The 25,384-nt window shown below is 32.2% G+C and overlaps 3 long non-coding RNA genes across 3 annotated transcripts; 2 read left to right on the top strand and 1 right to left on the bottom strand.

The window, feature by feature from the left end:
* Positions 1-75: 75 nt before the first annotated feature.
* Positions 76-23,303, top strand: LOC139485609 (uncharacterized). The gene is made up of 3 exons (XR_011655349.1): positions 76-211; positions 2,316-2,473; positions 22,556-23,303. It is a non-coding gene; the product is annotated as an uncharacterized lncRNA (long non-coding RNA).
* On the bottom strand, positions 4,373-8,715 carry LOC139485612 (uncharacterized). The gene is made up of 3 exons (XR_011655352.1): positions 8,146-8,715; positions 5,746-6,340; positions 4,373-4,871 (listed from the first exon to the last, which is right to left on the bottom strand). It is a non-coding gene; the product is annotated as an uncharacterized lncRNA (long non-coding RNA).
* Positions 17,543-21,778, top strand: LOC139485610 (uncharacterized). The gene is made up of 3 exons (XR_011655350.1): positions 17,543-17,846; positions 19,840-20,038; positions 21,420-21,778. It is a non-coding gene; the product is annotated as an uncharacterized lncRNA (long non-coding RNA).
* Positions 23,304-25,384: the final 2,081 nt, after the last annotated feature.

The raw sequence follows: 25,384 nt of genomic DNA, 5'->3' as shown, positions 1-25,384 counted from the left end.
GCGCTTTTGTGATGACGATAATAACATCAACGGCAAAATTTGAGACAACAGTAGATCAGCCGGGAAGGATAGGATACAGAAATACAGCAGAGAAAATATCGGTTTACCAGCCACTTGCAGAAATTCTTAAAGTTACAGAAAGAGACGATTGTTACGACAAGTCAGAGATGGCGGATCCTTTTCGAATCATCTACGGATTGCTATTGTTCATGTATGTTTTACAAGTCAAATGTAGGCTATGTCTTCTTCCATCACAAGTTCATTCGATTTACATATATATATTTGTTTATAAAAAAAGGTGCCGTATTATTGCCAACGACACAACAACAACAGCAACAACATATATTTTATTTGCCAATCATGGCACCCAAAATGAGCGGAATAATCACAACTCTCCACAGCAGATCAGATGACCAGAAATTAACAAATATAGGTCACCATACGGCCATCAATAATGAGCAAAGCCATATCGCATAGTCAGCTAAAAAAGGCAACAAAATGACAAATGTCAACGAATTCAAACAAGAAAACTAACGTTCTTATTCATGTACAAAAATGAACGAATAATGAATATATGTACATGTAACACACCAACAAACAACAACCACTGAATTACATGCTCCTGACTTCGGACAGGAACATATATACAGAATGTGGTGAGGTTAAACATGCTAGGGTCTTCCCCCTAAACCTGGAACAGAGTTGTAACAGTACTACATAACAACAAACTATAAAATTCAGTTGAAAAAGGCTTATTTAACTTTAAATAACAGATGAATGCAAATAGAAATACATCTAGTAACAAAAACATAATGGACGTTACCGTTACCCAACAAAAAAAGTCACTAAATACAGATCTGAAAGTACTTGCAGTTACTGACAGCTAGTTCAAAGCCACTAACAACTAATAACAAAAATCATGCATCTAACTTCAAAGACTTAGTTCATAGTTTTTTTTTATACTTCTGTTGATTATATTTAATCTTAGTTTTTTCCTTCTGTTAAAAAGAGATTAAATAACAGACGCAATGTTCAACAAATTTGTTTAAAGATGGCAAATTTGTGTTACATTCGTTTAATTTATAATAATACACACAAACTAAAGAGACAGAAAGACAAAGTTTGTCTCCAACGACAAGCAAGAATAAACCAAGAAACAGAAAACAGACAATTTTTCAATGTCCTATTTGGCTGGCTTTCATATTATTCCCATTGTTGTTATAAAGTAGACAGAAGCAATGAAGAATCGATAATAGTGTGGTGCTTGAATATGAAGAAAAGAGAATAACAGGCAAAATTAATGATAAAAAGTGAAAAATGATATAGAATATTACAGAATACAGAAATGAAGAAACCACTTCCAGACCAGACCCTTTTATAAGTTGCACATTTTTTTATTTTTTTTTTTTTTTTGCCTTTTAAATCTTTCTTTGGACACCATATTGGTCCGACACCCCAATAGCATGACGCCCTATTAGTCCGACGACCCATTGGACCGACACACGAATACTAGTAATCCGACACATAATTATTGAGCAATACTTTGTATGAATAATATTTATATTTTAAGAGGATAATCCCCATAGTTTAAAATGATCCTACTGAGATTCCTCAAAATAATAACATATTAGAGTACATGTATTAAAAATTTGCTTTATGTCCAGTGGCAAATATTACATGTTCAAATCAATTGTTAAATAAGTTTAATAGGTAAGTCCTGTAAAAGATGTCATCTGGGGTGAAAGAAGATCAATGAAACTTGGACTGCCACTGGACAACGAAAGCATATTGAAGGTGGACAGGAATTTGCCCTGCTGCATATTCAGACAAAAGGCCACCGACGGCCTCTCAAAGAGTTGTTGCAATAGTTATTAACCTGCAGAGATCATGCCACTCTCTTTCTATACATGCTATATGAGGCATCCGATTAAAGGTGACCAATCTTACATTTGTTGAAAATTAAACATCCCGCACAATTTTACTACCAATGGTTTTACTGTTTTTACTGTATCACATAAACATTATCCGTTGTGATGACTGACTTGCACTTCTGGTGACATTTTCTTAGTGAGAATGTGTTCACATATGGAACATATCTTGTCCTTATGTCCCACGTAAGTGTCATCAATAACTCCTGAACCACTTTACAGAATTTTGTAAATCATCGATACAAACTTTATCTCATGATGTATTTTTTCAAAGGACAATTTACAAAGTGTTACGTCCACAATTAATACCATAACATGCATGTTGGGAAAAACAACTTTTTATAAATGCATGCACAGTATTTGATGCAGTATGATCTATTGTTATAGGTATCTAAAAATGGATCCCACCAGAACACAAAGACTAAGTCTATGAGGAAAATAAAGTTTTAGATCAACGACTAAAAATTGTCATGAACAGATAAAATATGAGATAGAGATAGAACTGGTATGAAAGGTGACAGTAGAACATTGAAATAATTTGAAAGGTAGGTATATAAATAGTTTTACACTCAATTATGATTTTTTTAAAGTAAGTATTTGCAGTTATTCCTATTATTTTATTTCAATATCATGAAATGTTGTAGTGTGTTCATATGACAACAAACCAACAACGAGCAAGTTCAAAAAAATAAAGAGTAGAAATACAATTCTTCAACAATTGAAATATATCATTAAAGTTAACAAAGAAGTCTACGGGAAGTACATATCCGTACACACAACTTCTCAATTAACTGTTTCACAGATTGCATTGATATTGTGCTCGAATAATCAGTTTATATTAATACATATGTGTTTTGTTGCCGATCCAAAGATGTCAGAGTGTTACAGCAGGACATAGTTGAACTTAGGAACCTAAAGGAAATATAAACAAAGATCTCCTTCTCTGTAACCGAATAACAGATTTAAAAGATAGTAATTTATTATAATGAGAATTTCCACTGGTACTAATAATGAAAAAATTCACAAAAAGAATACTTTTGTTTAATTTTTAAACTATTGCATATGTATAAAATGATAAAAAGTTGTAGGATTGACACTAAGACAACTATCCACCAAATTTGAGACGATGTGAATGTGAACAATAATATACAACTCTGCAGACTTCAACAATGAGAAAACCCATACCGTATTGTCGGCTACAAAAGACCATGACATAAACAATATATGAAACAATTTAATTCAGAAAAATTAACGACCTAATTTATAACAAAACAAATTAAAAATGTTAAAAGTGCAGCCCGTATTGAAAACATGGATATTTGCCATGAACCCAGACTTGGGACGCTAAAATTTTTCTCCAAATCGTATAAGATCAGGCCCTGAAGTCATACAAAATTTTCTCAGTGCCCGGAGAAAAAAAATCGTGGTCAAAAATTGAAATCCAGCATTTTGATTGGTTGATTTGTTGATTTTGGAGTTTGCGTAAACAACTGACTCGAAAGTTTAATGACTTCAAGGCCAGTTTTCAAGTAGGTAAATCAAACATTGAACACTGGACACTTTTAATTTGCAAAACACTCATTTGCAAATCCGCCGCCGCCTCAAACAAGAGCTACAATATCATGTATATAACCAAAATGTGCGGAATTACATGGGATTCAATAATTTCATTGGTTTTATACTGTTACTTTCATATTTATTTTGCAATTTGAATTATAAAAACATGGGATTTTCAATATCCCATGGGACAGGGCAAAATCCCATGGGATTTACCATTATCCCATGGGATTTTGGTTAAATCCCATGGGATTTTTTTGGTCCCATGGGATTATTGTAGTCCCATGGGATATTTGTTGTCCCATGGGACAAAAAAAATCCCATGGGACTATAATTATCCCATGGGATTTTTAATATCCCATGGGACAAAATAAAATCCTATGGGATTAAAATTATAAATATATATATATAAATATAAAGTTATGTGTATGTTACAATGAATGCTGTTTGGTAGTAAAATGTTTTAAATGTATACGAGTTTTTTTTATATTTTTTATATATACATATATATAATTTTTTTTAAATTTTGTCACAAACATGTTTTTTATTTGTTTATATGACAATAAATATTATTCTTATTTTGGAATGTATAATAATAATATTTTACAGTCAAAGAATAAAGTCCTTTCACTGAAACAAAATGATGAAATTTCTAAATAAATGAAAAAATATTGTTTTGAAATCTTTGTCTTGTTTATTCTATTATGAAAAATAGAACTGAAAAAATATTTCATATTCTGACTGAATAGTTCACTCTTTTCATGAGGTAAGATTTTCTTTGTTATAGGTTCATTGCAATACTTGTATAGGCAAACAATTTGAATTATATATAGCTTTGTGGTGTACATAATAGTATGCTTATAATTGCAAATTTATAATATAAACACTTTTTGTTAAAGTTTTTGCTTTCTTTATTCACAGCTTGCTATGTACAATTATTCAGTCCACTATATAAGAGTGAAGTCAATAAATAATTTCATTCACTAGAATATTCCTGCAATTCTTAGACAAAACATTTTTTCAATCTGTTCTTCAAAGATCTTCCTCTGTACATCTTTATTGAATGGAGAGATTCAAATGAGAAGACAAAGCAAGTTTATTTGGACAACAACATTCTAATATCTTGTTCATTCGTTCCATCTTTCAATTGATAATTACATTGTTGTATTTATATGATCAAGTTCTTGTGCATCAATGATCGTGATGATATCACTCCTTTTTGTTTATAGTCATCATGTTGAAATTTCCTCTTTCAAATAAATGTAGAAAAAACATGTTCCATTTCAAATTAATAAAAAAGTCGCACTATGGAGAAAAATATCAGCTTTAAGTTTTCCGTTCAGTATTGATCTGTGAATGATGACCATGAAAATCCAGATTTCTGACCTACAAATACACAAACTCAAAAATTATCAGTGAAGAGATCAATAAAATGGCTATTTTATCATGTTTATGATTAATATGATAAACTTTCATTTAAATATTCAAGTACTAAATAACAGAAATCACTTAAATTTTATAATAGTTTAGTTAAAGTACAGCTTATTTAAAATTATAATAAAAAATATAGGCCACCGATGAGTTAAATAAGATATTACATTTTTAATGCCAAAAAATGGCTTTTTTGCCCCAAAGGGAGATAATTTGGAGCTTTTTCAATGATATATGCATTTTAAAAGTCATCTGGGGCCAAACCGAATTGATTGTTTTGAATGATTTGGTGTACCATATGATAAAGATATAAATAAATTGAGTTATGAAAAAAAAATATTAAAACATTTTTCTGAAATTGTTATACCCTAGAGCCTCCTTAAATGTCATTTGATCTCTATTGGAGAAATGTCTCATTGGAAATCAGACTGCTAAGTGTTTCTTATTTTTATATCAACCCAGCCATATTATACCTGTCTAATATCAGGAGCTTGTACATAGTTCAGTGGTTGATGTTGGTTCATACCTGTCATTTTTATTTTTCATAATTTTTTGTTTTTATAAATTAGTCTGGTATATTTGACGTTTGAATTGATGCTCTGTTTCAAATTTGGTTAGTGTTGACTTTTATAGATTACTATAACATGTATAGGGTATGGGTTTTCTCATTACTTACAGGTCATCAATGGCCTCTAATAAGTAATTACAATGCTTACATCCACTAAATTGAACTCTGATGGATAGTTTTCTCTTTCATCATACCACATCTTATTTTAATAAATATTTAATTATTATTCAAGGACAAAAATTTTTATAACAGTGGACTTACCATTTAGGCTTTGTTGACCTCTGTAAATCTTATTTTGTTGATAATTTCTTCTGTTTATAGTTTCCCCTTTATCTTTCATGTTCTTGCCCTACACATAAAAGGGTAAACATCATTTAATGACAAAAATAACTACTACATGTATTACATATTAGTAGGCAACTGAAAATTTTGTCTTATTTGTATATAACATCAACTTACTCATCATTCTTGCTGTTCAATATCATGAATATTATCATTATTCTATGAATATGAGGTCACAGTAAAATTAACCTTGGCAGGCAGACATCTTTTTTTATATGATACCTTGTAGTCATTCCATACAACAAGTAGACCTATGCTTAAAAAATCTAAGGCCAAAATTAAAAATATGTTTGTTTCCCCTCCCCCCACACGGGTCAAAAATAAGCGCCCGGGTCAAAAAATTATTTTCCACAAAAAAATCGAAATTATTTTTTTCCTGAAAATAATTTGTTTCCATTTTTGGAAAGTGCTCGAAAGCAGAAGGATTGATAATCTAAATAAATACACTCAAATTGAGCACAAACAACTGATAAGTGGCCTGGACTGGACAAGTCAAACCATTCATGTGACCATGCTTTTAGGTGTCATACCACCAATTACTCCCTCAAATTTAGAACGTATGTGAAAGTAGGCCTACTCGGACAAAAAAAAGTGCATTTGATGTCATTGTTCACCTAAACTAACTAACAAATTTGCAGAAATGAAAGTTTTGTTGAAAGAGAAATATATTAAGACCATTTTGAGCCAAAATTTACCTGTCTATGAGTTTGCATTAAAAATTGAGGATTAATGCGCTCCATAGTATACTAATTTATGATTTCCAGAAAACCAGGGGTTATTTTTAGTGGTACCTCCTTTCGGAAGCTCTCTGCTTTCTTATATGATTTTGAATGTATGTTGAAAATTGGCATGCAGAAAGGTGACACCTGTACAATTCAGGATATACCTAGTTTCTATGAAGTTAAACTGAAGGTAAAATATTTAGAAAGCTGTGAAAATTGCAAAATTTGGTTGAACAGATAGGGACTTTTAGTTGGTGGTATGACACCTTTAAGCAAAGTGCGGTGAAACATCAAAATCAGAAAACAATTGTTTTTTTTTGTCTTAACTGATCATTTGAGATAATAGTAGCCACATTTCAATCTTTTTGGGGGCAAAATGTCACATATTGCAAATTTAGAGCCTAAAACTTGAGTTTGTCCTATTTTTAGCTTTTCCCATCCTGACAATAGGCTTTTATATAAAAAATGTCCTAAATAATGTTATAAATGCACAGAAAGTTATTCTGTGGTGTTAAACATTGAAACATAAGTTGTTTACTACCCCCAAAAAAATTTTGTCATGCAGATTTAATGAAATTATTTGATTTTTACCCCTTATAGCATTGCGTCATACTATGTACTTGGCAGATAGCATAGCCTAATGTAAGCACTGCAGAAACTCACAAAAGCACCATTTATTATTCAAAATGAAATTTTTATATCTTAAATTTTATTAACTGATGTTAATAAACACAGTTAAATGACCATGACTGCACTTTTGATCAATTTGTAGTACTTTACTGACACCAGATGAAAAAAAGGGGGGTCAATATTCCTTGACACTTCAATACCTTGGATTTTTTACTAAATTCATTGCAAAAATTGTTGGGAGTCTTTAAAGAAGTAGAACAAACAAGAAAAAATCAGCAAACAATGATCTTGATATTGAAAGTTTATGTTCCTGTAGCCCAAAATGAAATTTTCAAGTATTTTCTATCAAAGTCATACATTACAGTCAGTTTAAATTGAGCTGTGAAATTTTTATTATAAGTCGCATAATGCTCAGATAGGCTGTTTTTAACTACAAATTGACTAAGGATTAAGAATAAAGCAAAATAAAAGATTTCTAATCAACTTTTTTGTCTCTTTAGGTGTCATACCACCAATTACTCCCTCAAATTTAGAACGTATGTGAAAGTAGGCCTACTCGGACAAAAAAAAGTGCATTTGATGTCATTGTTCACCTAAACTAACTAACAAATTTGCAGAGATGAAAGTTTTGTTGAAAGAGAAATATATTAAGACCATTTTGAGCCAAAATTTACCTGTCTATGAGTTTGCATTAAAAATTGAGGATTAATGCGCTCCATAGTATACTAATTTAAGATTTCCAGAAAACCAGGGGTTATTTTTAGTGGTACCTCCTTTCGGAAGCTCTCTGCTTTCTTATATGATTTTGAATGTATGTTGAAAATTGGCATGCAGAAAGGTGACACCTGTACAATTCAGGATATACCTAGTTTCTATGAAGTTAAACTTAAGGTAAAATATTTAGAAAGCTGTGAAAATTGCAAAATTTGGTTGAACAGATAGGGACTTTTAGTTGGTGGTATGACACCTATGACAATCACATCCAGTTAAAAAAAAACTAGAGGCTCTCAAGAGCCTGTGTCGCTCACCTGTTAATGTGTTTACTGATGTCGGCCATCTTCGTTGGTAGGCGGGGTCATTAGACACTTTTTTTTTAAATAGATACCCTAGTATTATGATTGTGGCCAAGTTTGGTTAAATTTGGCCAAGTAGTTTTAGAAATGATTTTTATACAAGTTACAAAAATAACGAAAAGTTGTTCAATATTGACTATAAAGGGCAATAACTCCTTAAGGGGTCCTCTAACAATTTTGATCATGCTGACTTATTTGTAGATCTTACTTTGCTGAACATTATTGCTGTCTACAGTTTATCTCTATCTATAATAACCAAAAACTGCAAAATTACCTTAAAATCACCAATTTTAGGGCAGCAACCCAACAACAGGTTGTCCAATTCAACTGAAAATTTGTGAGGGGATATATCTTATTCTGATGGACATTTAAATCTTGAAAGATTTGCCCTAAATGTCTTAGTTTCAAAGATATAAAGCAAAACCTGCATTTTACCACTATGTTCTAATTTTAGCCATGTCGGCCATTTTGGCTGAGTCATCGGACACATTTTTTAAACTACAAACCACAATGATAATTGTGGCCAAGTTTGGTTAAATTTGGCAAAGAAGTTTCAGAGAAGAAGATTTTTAAAAAAGTTACAAAAAATTATGAAAAGTTGTTAAAAATTGACTATAAAGGGCAATAACTCCTTAAGGGGTCGACTGACAATTTGATCATGTTGACTTATTTGTAGGTCTTACTTTGCTGAACATTATTGCTTTTACAGTTTATCTCTATCTATAATAGTATTCAAGATAATAACCAAAAACTGCAAAATTTCCTTAAAATAACCATTTCACAGGCAGCAACCCATCAACAGGTTGTCCGATTCGTCTGAAAATTTCAGGGCAGATAGATCTTGACCTGATCAACAATTTTACCTCATGTCAGATTTGCTCTAAATGCTTTGGTTTTTGAGTTATAAGCCAAAAACTGCATTTTACCCCTATGTTCTATTTTTAGCCATGGCGGCCATCTTGGTTGGTTTGACAGGTCACGCCACACATTTTTTAAACTAGATACCCCAAGGATGATTGTGGCCAAGTTTGGTAGAATTTGGCCAAGTAGTTTCAGAGGAGAAGATTTTTGTAAAAGTTTACAGACGACGGATGCAGGACGACAGACGATGAACGCCAAGTGATGAGAAAAGCTCACTTGACCTTTCAGGTCAGGTGAGCTAAAAAAACCTGCCTTCCTGGTCTGTTTACAAAGGGTAGACCCGGGGAGGGGAAACAGACATTCTTTTAAATGTGGCCTGATAAAATGACAAAACCAAGAAAACTTCTCATTGACCAAAGAACAATAAAATGCGGTCATGGTTTATATATATGAATCTGCCATTCAGACATGCACACCTTACAATTGTTTCATATCTACCAAATATAATCTACCTGTAACTTTAAACATATGATAAACTGACAAAACAATGCAGTGTTTCATTGACCAATGAACCATGCATGAAAATGAGGTCAAGTTCATATAAAATATGACAGACAGCTAAGTGCATCTTACAATTATTTCATTCACTAAATAAAGGGGCCTTATTGCTTACAGTATCCGGAAAATTCACCAAACCACAAAAACTAAATATTTTCAAAGTTCCTTATACCCTGCCAATTTGTTATGGTTGTGCCTGTTCCAAGTCAGGATCCGATAATTCAGTGATTGTTGTTTGTTTATGTGTAACATATCTGTTTTTCAATTTTTTTGTACATAAATTAGGTTGTTAGTTTTCAACTTTCAACTTGGCTATCATGTGTAAAATCATACAAGTGTTGGGAAAACAGGAAGTTGTCGAGTGATGAATCTGAAAATGCATCACACAGTATAGCTGACTTATTTAACCCTGAAACCAAATTTCAGAAATCCTTCTATTGTAGTTCCTAAGGAAAATGGGACGAAAAATATTCATCGGACGGACTGACTGACGCAAGGATGGATGGACAGACAGGGGTAAAACAGTATACCCCCCCCCTTTTTTAAAGTGGGGGCATAATTTTAATACGGGGCTATAAAAACCCATGCAAGATGTCAAAACAAAAAGAAGTAACCTAATTCTTACTTGTTAGGGGCTATTTATTTATTGTCGGTTATACATATAACAATACAACATATTAAAGATCTGTAGAGCTTTTATCCGACATACATATATATGACAAGCACAATACATTTGTACATGAAACATAAAGCTCATCACTGAGATAGTAGTCTCAGATAGAGGGAGGCGGGGTAAACCAAGCTCCCCTATTCAATCTGAATGCAGGACAGAAAGTCACAGTCAAAAAGTCACACACTGTCACAGGACAAAAAGTCACAATTTAGTCTTGAGATTATTTTTCTTTGAACAAGAAAACACTCTTTTTGTATTTTTCTTGAAGTTTTATACATGAACATGATATAGCAACTTTAAATTAAAATTTATTAAAAACAAATAAATCAGTGCATTAGGTTTGCCCACATTACCATTACATTTGCGCACAAAAATCATTACGTTTGTGTGCAGCTTTTGATTACATTTGCACGCATTTTTTAACATGTAAATATAAAAAAAAAGATATAGTATGATTGCCTTTTACAGCTGACTATGCGGTATGGGCTTTACCTCGGGCTTTGCTCATTGTTGAAGGCTGTTTGGTGACCTATGGTTGTTAATGTCTGTGTCATTTTGGTCTCTTGTGGACAGTTGTCTCATTGGCAATCATACCATACCTTCTTTATATTGGCTTATGGTTGAAGGCTGTAAAGACCTCTAGTTGTTAATGTCTGTGTCATTTTGGTCTCTTGTGGACAGTTGTCTCATTGGCAATCATACCACATCTTCTTTTTTATATTATGAACAATTTCCTAAAATTAAAAATGAATATATGTAATAAAAAGAAGATATTTCAAAATCTTTTTTCATTTATATTCAATCAATTGTCAACAAATTGTTTGTGACTTTTTGTCCTATTAACTTTGTTACTTTATGCCTGAGTTTGACATGTGTTTGACTTTTTGTCCTGTGACTTTTTGTCGGAATGTCCTGTGACTTTCTGTTTTTGCAGAAGTCCAGGGAGTGTTAAAAAATCACATGTGCAAGTTGAGAGTCAACACTTACACAGGGACTACACAATACTTTTTCAGAATGTCAGCAAAAAAGAATCACTGGTGACAGGGGAGTGTAACCGATGAATTGATCCTGAATCAGATAAGATTTTCCCGGTACGTCTAAACACCGCTCAGGAGGACCCCCTGGGTGCACACATGCAGGGCATACAAAGTGCACTCATGGCAGACCCTATATAGTCGCCGTCGTATCTGCACACATGATTGATGTATATATTCGTTATAGATCGTCATACACTTCTCATTTTAGAGTTAAATTTGCAAGCAACCTCTAAAAGATTCTAAAATAATAATGCTACTAAAAATATATTATTTCCCCCAATTTTCGCAATTTTTTCGCCATATAAAATATTTAGGCGACTGTGCTTTTAGTGAATATAAACGATGACGAGGCCTCACGAATAAATATAAATATGAAATATACTGGAACATCGATTAGCATAGATCGAGCAGCAGAGTAAACTTCCACATAAATCTCGAAGTTCTTTACGCCGGATAATATAGACTGTGCTCCTGAATAAAGTTGTCAAATACATTAATTTGTGTTTTTTACTTCTACAAGAAATTTGATTCAAATGCTAATTACGCACCATTTGCTGAGCAGAGAATTATTCTAAGCCAGGAACCGTCTATACTAACTGATAACAGTAAGAATAGAAAGTCTCTGTAAAAAGGCAGTCAATACTAACAGAACTGTATTAAATTAATGATACATGTACATCAAGTTCCAGCACCTCACCAAGCACCCTTGCCTTGCATACTGAGATGGCAAACTGGTGTGTGTCAGTATTTTAATATAAAACTGCGTAGGTTCATATCGTTTGATTCAACGTTTGTTTGGTTATTTTTTAAGGATCGTTGTAAAATTATATCTAAATCTTTGTTAAAATACGATTTTAAATTGTTCAATTCTTTCTATTTCATAATTTTGTCAAAGTCTACTTTTTAAAGTTTTAAATTTTACAGAAAAAATGAATATTCAAATTTGATTTGAAGAAAATCTTTTTGAACTGTCATGACATGGTGTTGCAAAGCTGATTACAGGTAACTATAACATACAGTAATTTTCCATTACGACAGTGCGTGTATTCTCGGGTGTGTATAACGTATAGTTTTCTATAGAACATCCTGTCTACGTGTAATACAGATTGATGACATTATACAACATTTCTTTGGTTAAATGTGATAAGGTATCTGTGTCCATTCCCTATTTCAACACCACTAATTTTTCGAAGAAAAAAAATCAAAAAAAATTATATGAAATTAAGAAGAAAAGTAGCAAATATAAACTTCAGTAATTGCGCATTGAGTAAACATAATTCCAATATTGCATGAACAAATCCGTGAGAAAACGTATATATACATGTATGAATAAAGATGTGTTTTAAAAGACCTATTGGCATTATTTCACACTATTAGAGGGGTCACGTCCAGTCATGCTTCCGTGATTCCCTATATAATCTACCATTTGTTTCCCAAGATTTAGGAGGGGCTGGTACACACATATATATATATAAATATACCTCTGCGGCGGAGCCAGCCATTTGAAAAGAAGGGGGTCTCAACCCAGGACAAAAGGGGGAGGGGGTGGTTCCAACCATATGTCCCCATTCAAATACATTGATCGTTCAAAAAAAGGGGTGGTTCCAACCGCCGAAACCCTCCCCCTGGATCCGCCACTGATACCTAGTATGCATATAATTAAGAACAGCTTTGAATATATGCATATAAAATAATGGTACGTTTAAAAACCGTTCAGGATCTCCTGGTTGCACACAGGACATTAAGTAACTTAGGACATGTATATATAATAGTAAGAGTTCAGGGTATACATTCGATAACTAACATATTTTATAATTTTGTAATTTTTGTTTTGATAAAATCAGAGACATATAATACATGTATTGAGACATATATAATACATGTGTCTCTGAAAAAATCAAACCATCTTTAAAGAAGTTATTTCAGTTTGAATCGACTGTCTTTCGCATTAGAATTCCAAAACGTTAATGTTATTTACAAATGCCAAAACCTGCAAGAAAGAAACATTTATATTCGGTGATTTTTACACTAAACGTTTTCGTAATTTGTTTTAAAAATATTAAAAAGTACATGTACATCGTTTTTTCAAGATTTGTATAGTAACTGGTTTAATTAAGTCCCCTTGATGAAATTTAAATTGCGAGACGCCAATTAATAAACTATCGGCATGCGTCGTTATTTGGGATACGTCACGGATGACCGATGGTCATATTCAATACGATATACCAATCATCATTTGAATTTGGGCAATTGATCTTTAATAATTAGGACTAATTGGTGATGACAGAGAATAAGTCGCTGGTGATGGTTAAAAACATATAGAAGTAAACTTTGCAAAAAAAAAGGTTTCCTCGGAAAAAATTATGAAAATATATGAATATGCTAAATAATTATTTTTTTCCGAAATAATAATTAAAGACGTTTAGAAATAACAAATTTTCACAGTTGGGAAATTTTCAATTCAAGTTATTTCATTTTGAAAACGTTGAAAAATATAGATCTTATTATATGTTAAATGTGGGCCGCTTGGAGATCAACTTGTGAAACCCTGCATAATTAGGGTTTGTCTACTTTCGTCTTTTTATATTACCAAACATTCTATAATCAAGGATTTGTACAAGGCCTTGTTATAATGAATATTATCGCCAATATCACCATAATTAAATAAAGAACAGATACAATATTCGCCTAAAGAGTTTGCCATCTAACAATTCAAAATGAAATGTTGAGTCGAAACTGAGGTACCAAATCTATAAAAAGAATCACTATTTTAGTCGAAATTAAACTGTATATAATATTCTTTTTTTCAAAACTCCTGAAATAATTTAACATTAACTATAGAGAGCTTACATATGCAAATCTGTTTAAAAGTATGTGAGCGTAAATAAAATTTGTTTATTACCCCCCCCCCCCCCCCCTTTTTTTCCTTCTATAAAATTTAATTGTAAACGATTTTCGTTCTTAATTTGTGTTTGCTCATTAACTGGGGTTCATGCTGTCAAAAAAAAAATGTCTCCTTGTGTATAAAAGTTATTGATAAGAAAAAATTGAAGCTTCCAGAAGAATAACGGTACGTCTAAACACCGCTTGAAGGACCTCCTGATTGCACTCATGACATACGAAGTGCACTCAGGACCCTTTATAGTCATCGCACACAGGATGGATGCCAGTGGCGGATGCAGGAATTTTCGAAAGGGGGGGTGCTAGCCCAGGGCAAAGGGGGGTGCAGGGGGTTTGCAAACATATGTCCCGATTCAAATGCATTGATCGGCCAAAATAAAGGGGGGGTGCGGACCCCCGGAACCCCCCCTCTGGATCCGCCACTGGATGCATATATTCTTTATACGCTTCTTATTTTAGAGTTAAATTTGGTAGAATTTGTAATTCTTAGAAAATAATAAGGGCACGTGTCACTGATTACACAACTACTGAGCCATGAATTATCCAATCAACAAAATTAATTGGATTATCTTTATTGTTGTTTTATACATTGTGTTGTTAGTACGTATACAGTGTGACCATGCGGGAAGTAATATTGTGACGTCTAGAATGAATATCACGATGTTTTAAGATTTTCGTCTTTTATTTAAATTTCGTTCCATAAATTTTTAAGTTTTATTCTTAATTTTATTATCATGTCCTGGACCAGTAATTAATTCTTTGCTAGAGTTTGAAAAGGGAAATAATTATAAATGTTCATACTTTAAAAGAATTTATATTAATTAAAGTTTTGTATATGGAATCCGTTCTAAACGGTAAAAGCCGTACTTTTCAAACAATCAAACTCATATACATGTAGTTAGATGTTATTTCTCATTTTTATCGAACTTGTCCAGGAATTTTATTTTTGAGTTATACCAGAGACATATATACGTATATATGTCTCTGGTTATACGAATATTTTAAGAAATCCGTTTTTATTAAGTTTTTTTTCTCTAATTAAAGTCGTTTTGTCCAGTTTCACAAGCCTGAAACGAATTTCAATGCGAAAATAAATTCTGAAAATGAACTTGTCTCCGTTTTCGTCTCCGTTTTTTGAAAATTATGATATTTTGGGTATAATTATTTCTAAAAAATATGTAAGTTAGATTGTAGTATCGAGAAATTTTAAAAAAGAAGATGTGGTATGATTGCTAATGAGACAACTATCCACAAAAGACCAAAATGACACAAACATTAACAAAGAAAGACTATTTCGAAGACAGTTTATTGACACGAAATCCGTTCAAACCACGACTAAGTCTTCGTGCACAGATTTCCGTTAAGGTTAAACTGAATATTGTACATAATTGTCTTCTCTTGTATAATGGTTTGTTGAGAATAAAGATATACAAATGTAATAAAATTTGATATTCAGTCAACATTGTGTTTGTTTAAAAACTTGATTTAGAGAGAGAGATAGAGAAAAGAATCACACTGAAAAACAAAAATCGAACTTGTTACAGAAAAAAAACGCAACTATAAAATAATTTTCTTTATTCGTGAACTGCAAAACACAACAAATTAATTTACCCGTCATCATGAAAAATAAACTGAAAAAGCACATCGAATGAGATATATGTTTTATTTTTTCTATATGCAAATTCATGTTAAAGGTAAAACTGAACTAAACAATACAATTCCTAAAAAACAATAAAGATAATCCAATCAATTTTGTTGATTGGATAATTTATGGCTCAGAAGTTGTGTAATCAGTGACACGTGCCCTCATTATTTTATAAGAATTAACATATCTATCTAAGTTCGATTCAGGCGCGGATCCAGAGGGGGGAGGGGGGTTCCGGGGGGGGGGTTAGAACCCCCTTTTTTTTAGGCCGATCAATGCATTTGAATGGGGACATGTAGTTGAACCCCCCCTTTTTTTGCCCTGGGTTAGGACCCCCCCCCCTTTTTTAAAATGGCTGGATCCGCCCCTGCGATTTCAACTTCTACCAAAATTTAACTCTAAAATAAGAAGCGTATAACGAATATAAACATCCATCATGTGTGCAGATATGATTACGGTAATGGGTCCTGAGTGCACTTTGTATGTCCTGAGTGCACTTTGTATGTCCTGAGTGCACTCAGGAGGTCCTGAGCGGTTGTTTAGACGTACCCGAAGAATAAATCATTTCCTGAACCTAAAATACATTTATCTGTAATTAAAGAAAATTCGCCTAAAACATTCTCTCATATATTTAAACAATCAATTGTAAAATAATTAATTCAACGTCGGACTTTCTGTCTGTTTACTAATACTTTTCTTGTTCAGTTTAGTTTATACCCATACTAGATGAACGGAAATAAGTACTTTTTTTAGGAAAATTTACAATTAGATGAACGGAATTAAGTACTTTTTAGGAAAATTTACAACTCAAATTTTCAAAAACAAAATTCTACACTTTTTACCTAGCTGGATGTTTTTCTCTGTCTCGAAGCCGCAACCTTTGACCCCGTATCAAACGTAGCGACCAACACCTCAAATGACGTATTCTCGATGTTGAGGTATTGACAATATACAATCACATTTATCAATCACATTTATCAATATACAGCCAGTAAGTAATTTGGTGTTGAATGCCAGTAGATCAGAATTTGTTAATTGAACTTTACCTGTTTAAGGGGCACTAGCTGCCAAATTCATGTTCTTCATCGATTTTAATAAAATTCACATAACGTGTATATAGTGTTGAATTGTTTATTAAAATGTTGCGCACAATCTTGGCTGATATGCATAAAACCATTATATTTCATGACACTGCATGAAAAAGAAATTGACTTATCGCATAATACCAGAACCAGAGACATATATATTGTATCTAATATCTCTGCCAGAACTAAAAAATAAACTACAGTAAGTCCACATACACATAAGAGGGTATGGATGTGAATTAACAGAATAGAGAACAAAGGACAAAGAAAAAAAGGAATAAAGAATAGTGAAAGAAAGAGAATAATGGAAAAAAGTGTAAGTTATTAAAAATATAACTAAAACAAGAATGTGTCCCCAGTACACGGATGCCCCACTCGCACTTTCATTTCAGTGGACCGTGAAATTGGGGTAAGAACTCTAATTTGACATTAAAATTAGAAAGATCATACCATAAGGAACTTTCAGGTTGATTGGACTTCAACTTCATCAAAAACTACCTCGACCAAAAACTTTAACCTGAAACAGGACGAACGAACGGACGAACGAACGGAGGCACAGACCAGAAAACATAATGCCCCTTTGCTATCGTAGGTGGGGCATAAAAAGAAGACAGAAAAAAAGACACCCCTCCGAGACGAGCCTTACATGCACTGTTATTACCCAAGGTTAATTTTACGGCGGCTCATTTTATTTTGGCTTAGAAATAAACATAATTGACAAGTTTCCTTCCCCTGCATTCTCGATCCCACATGTAAATAGCACGGTGATTTCAAAAAGACATTGATACATCATTACAACACTTGCCGTCAGTATTTGAATATATTGATTAAGAAGGTATAGAAGATTAATGCACGCACACTATTATCCACCACTGGCCTAAATAGTTAGTCCGCAAACAACGAGGGTCATAAAAACCCAGCACTTTGAACACAGCCACCGGCATGGTGTGAATCTGAAAGCTTCCCACTATCCATTTCTACCCATAGAAAACTTTTGCCTTTCATTTATCAAAAATGAAATATGTTGATATTAATGGTATATAAGAATTATTGGGGAATTCAAACCATTCCTATTGTAAGTGATAAAACTAAATTTATATCAGGGTGATTGAAATGAGGAAAAAAAAGGGGGAATCAGGAGTTCAGGGCCCCCTGTTTGGGAAAAGAATTGGTTGATTATATATGGAATCACTGAGTCATGGCAGGAGCAGGCCCCTCTTAGGCAGTCGGTGGGCCCCACTTATGAAAAATTCTGGATCCACCACTGTGGTCATGGTGGTCTTCAGTTGTATTATCTTTAAAAAAAAAATTACACCTGTATAGGGTATATTCTTTAGTGTAAATCAAGGGAAAATACTGTGAACTATCTGTGCATTGGGGCTTATTAAAAGGTATTTCGGGGGGAAGAAAGAAGGGAGGGTGAGTCCATGGGAGGTAATCCCCACCCCTTTCAATTTGAGAATATGCTATTATCTTGTAAATGGTACAGATCCCCATCCCTAAACCATATATATTCTTGAATGGGACGATAAAACAAATCAAATGAAATTAAAAGGAGGTCTTTGGGGTTACCCCACTCTGTTCAATTTGAGAATGTGCTATTATCTTGTGAACGATCCAGATCCCCACCCCTAAACCATATATATTCTTGTCGGGGACAATAAAATTAATAATGAAATAAAATAAAAGTGAAGTCCCACCCCCTCTAGTTTGAAAACTTGTAAACGGTCAAGATCCCCACCCCTAAACCATATTTATATATTCTTGTATAGAACAATAAAACAAATCAAAGGAAATATAGGGAGAGTCCATGGGGTTCACCCCCACCCCCACATGTTTGAGAAACTTTTAAATGGTTGAGATCCCCTGTCATCCAGTGGTTAGGTGAAAAAATTTCAGGATTCCTGATCCCCACCGTCAAACCATATATATTCTTGTATGAGACAATAAAACAAATCAAATGAATATAGGATCATCCCCTTTGTCTTGGGTTGGGAACCCCCCTTTTTAAAATGGCTGGATCCGCCCCGGCATACCATCTAGCTAGCTATAAAGGCTTTAAAAATATGAAATCAAACAAGGAAATTAACAGTGTAGGCAACTGTTTTGAATTTAAAAAAAAGTCTTTTACATATATATAACAATGTTAAATTTTTTGTGCATTTATTTTTGCTTATCGTATTTTCAATAATAGACAAAATTGCATGATTGAATATTGTAATTTAAGAAAAATCAGCATACATGATATAAAATGGGAAGTGGAAACTGGGAATTTGACAAAGAGACAACAACCCAATCAAAGAGCAGACAACGGCCGAAGGTCACCTATGGGTCTTCAATGCAGTGAGAAAAATTCGGCACTGGTCTTCAGCTCATAAATATGTATCAGAAATGAAAACGAGATACAGCTTTCAGTTGTATTAATAAAAACCTCACAATAAGTTCTGAATATCAGAATATACAGTATTGCAAGATTCTCTCAAAATGTACACATAGAGCTGAAAAACTGTCAGTGACTGTAAAATTAATCATGCTTACATTAAAGTCCATGGAGTCCATCTTAATATGCATACTCTCGTAAAAAGGAATATAAGTATGCAATAGACATCAAGTTTTCAAAAATAAGAGTATCTATGCCATTAATTTACGACAAGATCTTAATCAAGTAATAATTTCGGTTTGTTTAAATATTTCGGAGGTTAGTATGACCTCCTCTTTGGTGATGATGTTTTCGTTTTAAAGTTGGGAAATTGTTTGTACATGTACCAACAAAAATAAAAACACAAATTCAATCTAGAATTATGTTTTTATCATTTTTTTATGTTTAGGTTGTCAGCAAGATGAAAAGGACAAGTATGCAGTTCAAAATTCAAAATGTGGATAAGTTGAGGTTCTAGGTCTTACCTTTGCAGATTTTCATATTTTGCATGAATGAATTCAAAGGTTATATGATGGACAGCAGAGAAAGAAAAAAACAACTTTTCAATTATCCTGCTCCTGGATAAATGTAAAACATCTTGTTTTTCGGTAAGTTTTATGCTCTGTTTTGATAGTGTTTTGAAATTGTAAGTTTTTGGTGAGTGTTCACCATGAATTTCAGTAAGTAACTTGTGGATTTACATGTATATACTCAAAATTTAGTACTAATATTAATGGGATTTTAGCATGACATCCTGCCAAATGCTTGTTAATCATGTTTATGTTCCAGAACAAACAAGTATTTGGACTGTACGCATACAGTCTGCCCAATTTTAAGAAGTTGGTCAAGTTTATTACAAACAAATGTACAGTACAGATCAACATAACTGAAATCTTTAATAGATTAATACAAAAAGTTTAATTGCAGTTAAAATAAAAACACAGGTTTGGTTGAGCTGGTACCAGACAGTACAAGTATACTTAAATGGTCTGACTGTACACATATGGTGGGACTGTAAGTTCTGGACCATAAAAGTAAGATCCGAATATTGATATGGTCTGGAACATTTATACATGTCTTAAAATTAATATCAAACACAATGGTGTTTTTGAACTTGGTAATAAGTTATGTGATAGAACTATAATGTGTTGGGATATCAAAATCAAAAATATCCCATTTTTACTTTTAATAAAGAAGAAGATTATTGATGTATGTTTAAATGTATATTAAAATGAGACAGCAAGCCAACAACACAAAAAAAAGGATAAAACATACATATTTTGTTTGTATCAATGTTATAATTTCCAATATGTTCAAGGTATTTTTTCATTGAAATAAAACACAAATTGAAATCTGTCTGAACTTCAAAAGCTTAAAGAAATATTGTTTCTGTTGTCTGCATTTTGTATAATATATTGCAAATTCTTGTGAATAATGGAATGTTATTATAGTTGTCTAAAGTTTTAACTTTTAACATTGATCTTTATACTGTAAAATTCATAAATTATTGCGTGCATTTATTATTGCGATTCTGTCATTTTAGACTTAAATGCGATTTTAAATTTTACGATTTTGAAAAATCCTGTTTAATCCATATAAAATATTTCATAATACGAGTTTAAATTATTGCGTTTACAACTCCGTTGCATTTTTCGCAATAAAAAAAAACTTGCATTAATTCCGAATTTACAGTATATATATATATTATGTATATATCTTGGGAAAATACCCAAATTTTATAAAGAAGAATAAATTAATTGATTGTTATATGGTATTAGAATAGGAAGATGTGGTACATTGCTAATTTGACAACCCTCCATCAGAGACCAAAGGATGTAGGCCGTTAGCAACTGATGACACTGGACAACCTTTAACAATCAGTAAAATCCATACCGCATAGCTATTTTTATTGAAAATCATATTATTGCTACATGTATGAAAACAATTTTGTATAATCCATTACTTTAGATTTTATTGGTTCTTTTTCAGAAGGATTGAAATTCACCACCTAAAATAAATGGAGAAAACATAGAAACAAGACCGGAATAAATTCAAAGAAAAAAGTTGGATCAGTTATTATTTTCATCACTCAGTCAATGATTTGAAGTTCTTTTAAATTCAAAAAAATATTGAAACCACAATAATATCAAAGTTCTGTGCTGAATGTCCAAAAAGTGGACTATACCATCAAACAATGCTGGATGATAAGAAACTATTAATGTTTTGTGTTGAGGGATATTGTGAAAAAAATAGATTTACTTAAATAGCTACTAGTATGTTAAGCCTAACAATAGAGTTTTTATTGATTTCAAATGGCAAATAATTGTGTTTCAAGAAAGTATTCTATAATTCATGAATAAACATATATTGATACTAACGTTATCTGCTTTGTTGTTTAAAAGTTTAGTTTTGAACAGTTAAAGAACAATATGCTAAATTAACATTTCCCAAGAAAAAAAGATATTCAATTAAAAAGATTCATCTTATAATAATTTACTACCAAATAGAATACATTGTAACATACACATTACTGTTTATTTATATCTATATATTTACAATTAGAATCCCATAGGATTTTAATTTGTCCCATGGGATATTAAAAATCCCATGGGATTTTTTTTGTCCCATGGGACAACAAATATCCCATGGGACTACAATAATCCCATGGGACAAAAAAAAATCCCATGGGATTTAACCAAAATCCCATGGGATAATGGTAAATCCCATGGGATTTTGCCCTGTCCCATGGGATATTGAAAATCCCATGTTTTTATAATTCAAATTGCAAAATAAATATGAAAGTAACTGTAGAAAACCAATGAAATTATTGAATCCCATGTAATTCTGCACATTTTGGTTATATACATGATATTGTAGCTCTTGTTTGAGGCGGCGGCGGATTTGCAAATGAGTGTTTTGCAAATTAAAAGTGTCCAGTGTTATTGTTCCATTTTTTTTCTTTCATTTTTCTCCCTGTATAATATAAACCTTGTATAATTAACGTTATACCACCTTTAGCAATGCATGTACACTGATTCACATAATGTCATGGTTGACCTATGTTTAATCTTATTATTGGACTAAAACAAAATGATAAGTGTTATAATCCACTTTTTCCTTTCCAGAAACAAGTTGGCAAAGATATATATCACATGCATAGGAAGAGCAATGGAAAATAACATTGAAGCAGAATTATGAAACAGTTATTAAAAAAAACCATTAATTGAGAGAAAGAAAAACACATTTTTTTACTTTTTAATGCTGTTCATTCTTAAGATTACTGTTTATTGTATTTCGATGGAAGTTATTGCAGTTGATAAGAAGATAGAACAAAAATTTGAGTTCTTCAGCTTGTTTTATTTAGTCAATAAAAATTAATTTTGAAAAGCAAACCATATATGTTCAAAAATCAAAAAGGTTAATTATGTACCAAATGACCTCCGTCAGACATTAATCAGTCTGTTGGAAATCTTTCTTTAAATTTTTATGCTTATTTTACAAAATGTACCTTTGTTTGTATGTCTGTAAGATTCAAATCAATCAGAGATTTCTGAGGAACTACAAACCAAGAGTTTCTGAAAGTCATCAGTCCTCATGTGAACATGCTATACTGAGTAATGTAGTTCTCACCCTTTCAACTCCCCGTTAACGGGATGCCTAAATATTGTAGCACTAAATTTCATATATTCTTTTCGTAAAATACGCTCTGCAGTTTTATAGGAAAGAGTACAAGAGTTATGCATACATGTATTTAAGTTACTATTCACAATACACTCATTACAAGTGAATGAAATTGCAGCATGATTAATGTATACAAAAAAAAAAAGAAATCTGTCAATAAATGTATTTAACCATTAAAAATCTTACATTGAGCTTATGATTGGAAATTTATTTATGAGAAGTTAGACTAAAAAAAGTGGTCGTATTCTGAATATTCGCTCAGCTCACAGTAAAAGGAGAAAAACATACACTGTTCAGTCTGAAGGTACCTGTTCATGTAGGGGGACATGTCTTATAGCAGATTCTCTCCTTGTGGTGAACTAGCATGTTAAAAGGGAGCTCAGTGCATTATTGGTCTAGTTCTGTACAAAATATGTTAATTACATTGTATTTATATCTGAGTATCATGTCCTCTTCCTGCACTTAACTTGCCACTGGATCACATAACATCAATCCATCCACTCATCTTCTCAAAAGTAATATATCGAGTTCCAATGTTCAATATGTTCTGATTTGACTCAAGCAAGATATAAATACATGTAATATGGTATTGTCAAATAGAAGTATTAATAAGTATTAAAAACATAAACCTTGTAGACCACACAAGATGCAATTCTGACAATAAATATGACATAAAGCCAGAATATTTAAAAAAAAAAAGCTAAAGTAACTGTCGAAGAGCTGGATCTAAAGCTGAACCACTTCAGGACAACAAAAATCAGAGAAATAAAAAAAAACATAACGAAAACATTAACATGTCACGATAAAGAAAATGAATGGAAATGGGGTAAGTGTCAAAGAGAACAATTAACCCACCCCAAATATACAAAACAACTAGGCATCACTATAAAGATACAGTCTGATTTAAAAAGTGTTATAATGAAACAGTACTGAAGAAATTAGTAACGAAACACTACTTACGAAATCAGTACTGAATCATTACTGACGAAATCAGTACTGTCAAAATCAGTACTGAAACAGTACTGTCAACATCAGTACTGAAACAGTACTGTCAAAATCAGTACTAAAACAGTACTGTCAAAATCAGTACTGAAACAGTACTGTCAAATTCAGTACTGAAACAGTACTGACAAAATCAGTACTAAAACAGTACTGTCAAAATCAGTACTAAAACAGTACTGTCAAAATCAGTACTAAAACAGTACTGTCAAAATCAGTACTGAAACAGTACTGACAAAATCAGTACTGATTTCATTGAAAGTATAACATTATAAGTTTTCAGTCTTTCCTTACAGTACTGATATGCACGAGGGTAGAAATGTACCAAAAAAGTATAGGTAAATTATTGGTAGTGTACTTACAATGTAAAATTCGCTATATGTAGTTTGAAATAAGTGGGTAAATCCCGTTATGGGGAGGGGCAAATTAAACACAATTGTCGAAGACTGACCGACAACACATATACTTAAAAGAGTACATTTGCTTTAAGAATGACTGTGTCAAATATTTTTCATAGCGTTGCCAAATATTCCAATAACAGTAAAACATTTGTCTTGGCAATGCTAATAGTGTTGCATGAATTTAGAGTACAATATTTTGTATTTTTTTTCAAAATAATGATAATTTTGAAAATAATTTATTACCTTAGTATTGTAAAAATCGGTGATTATCTCCGTTTGTATTTAGTTGGTACAATGTGTTTGATTTGTACTGCCGTAGGGTATAATGTTGCCAATAGTATTTAAATATTATATACCGGTTAATCACATCTGTCGTGCAACTACAAATCATATATTGAAGGATGCATACCAGCATCTGAAATAGCCTATCTGTGATACTAGTAATTTATGTGTGCTGCATAACAGCATTTTGTGTTTTTGATGTAGCATATCTGTGATATTTACCAGTAATTTATGTGTGTATATTGCAGCTGTTTTCTTATGAAAATTGTAATTATGTATGAAACTAAATTAATAAAAAAATATGTAGAAATCTTATCGTTACAAAAGACATGCTAGTGATTTTTTATATATTTTACAAAGGTACTATACATACAAATATCATAAGCAATCGCAGTTCTTAAAAAACAAGAAAAAACCCAAAATGATAAACATACTTTTAGATGTTGTTTTCCTTTCTTTAATGGCATAGCTTCTATGTAGCAACATTCCAGCAGCGCCTGCATACGGAGTATATATCTCCCAATTGATACGATATTCCCGGGCTTGTATTTCCTATCATGATTTCCTTGATAGAGGAGTGCTGCTCACAAG

This window comes from Mytilus edulis, chromosome 8, assembly GCF_963676685.1.
Source record: "Mytilus edulis chromosome 8, xbMytEdul2.2, whole genome shotgun sequence".
Classification (NCBI taxonomy): Eukaryota; Metazoa; Mollusca; class Bivalvia; order Mytilida; family Mytilidae; genus Mytilus; species Mytilus edulis.
Note: the sequence above shows the minus strand (reverse complement) of the source record. Positions and strands in the feature narration are given on the sequence as shown.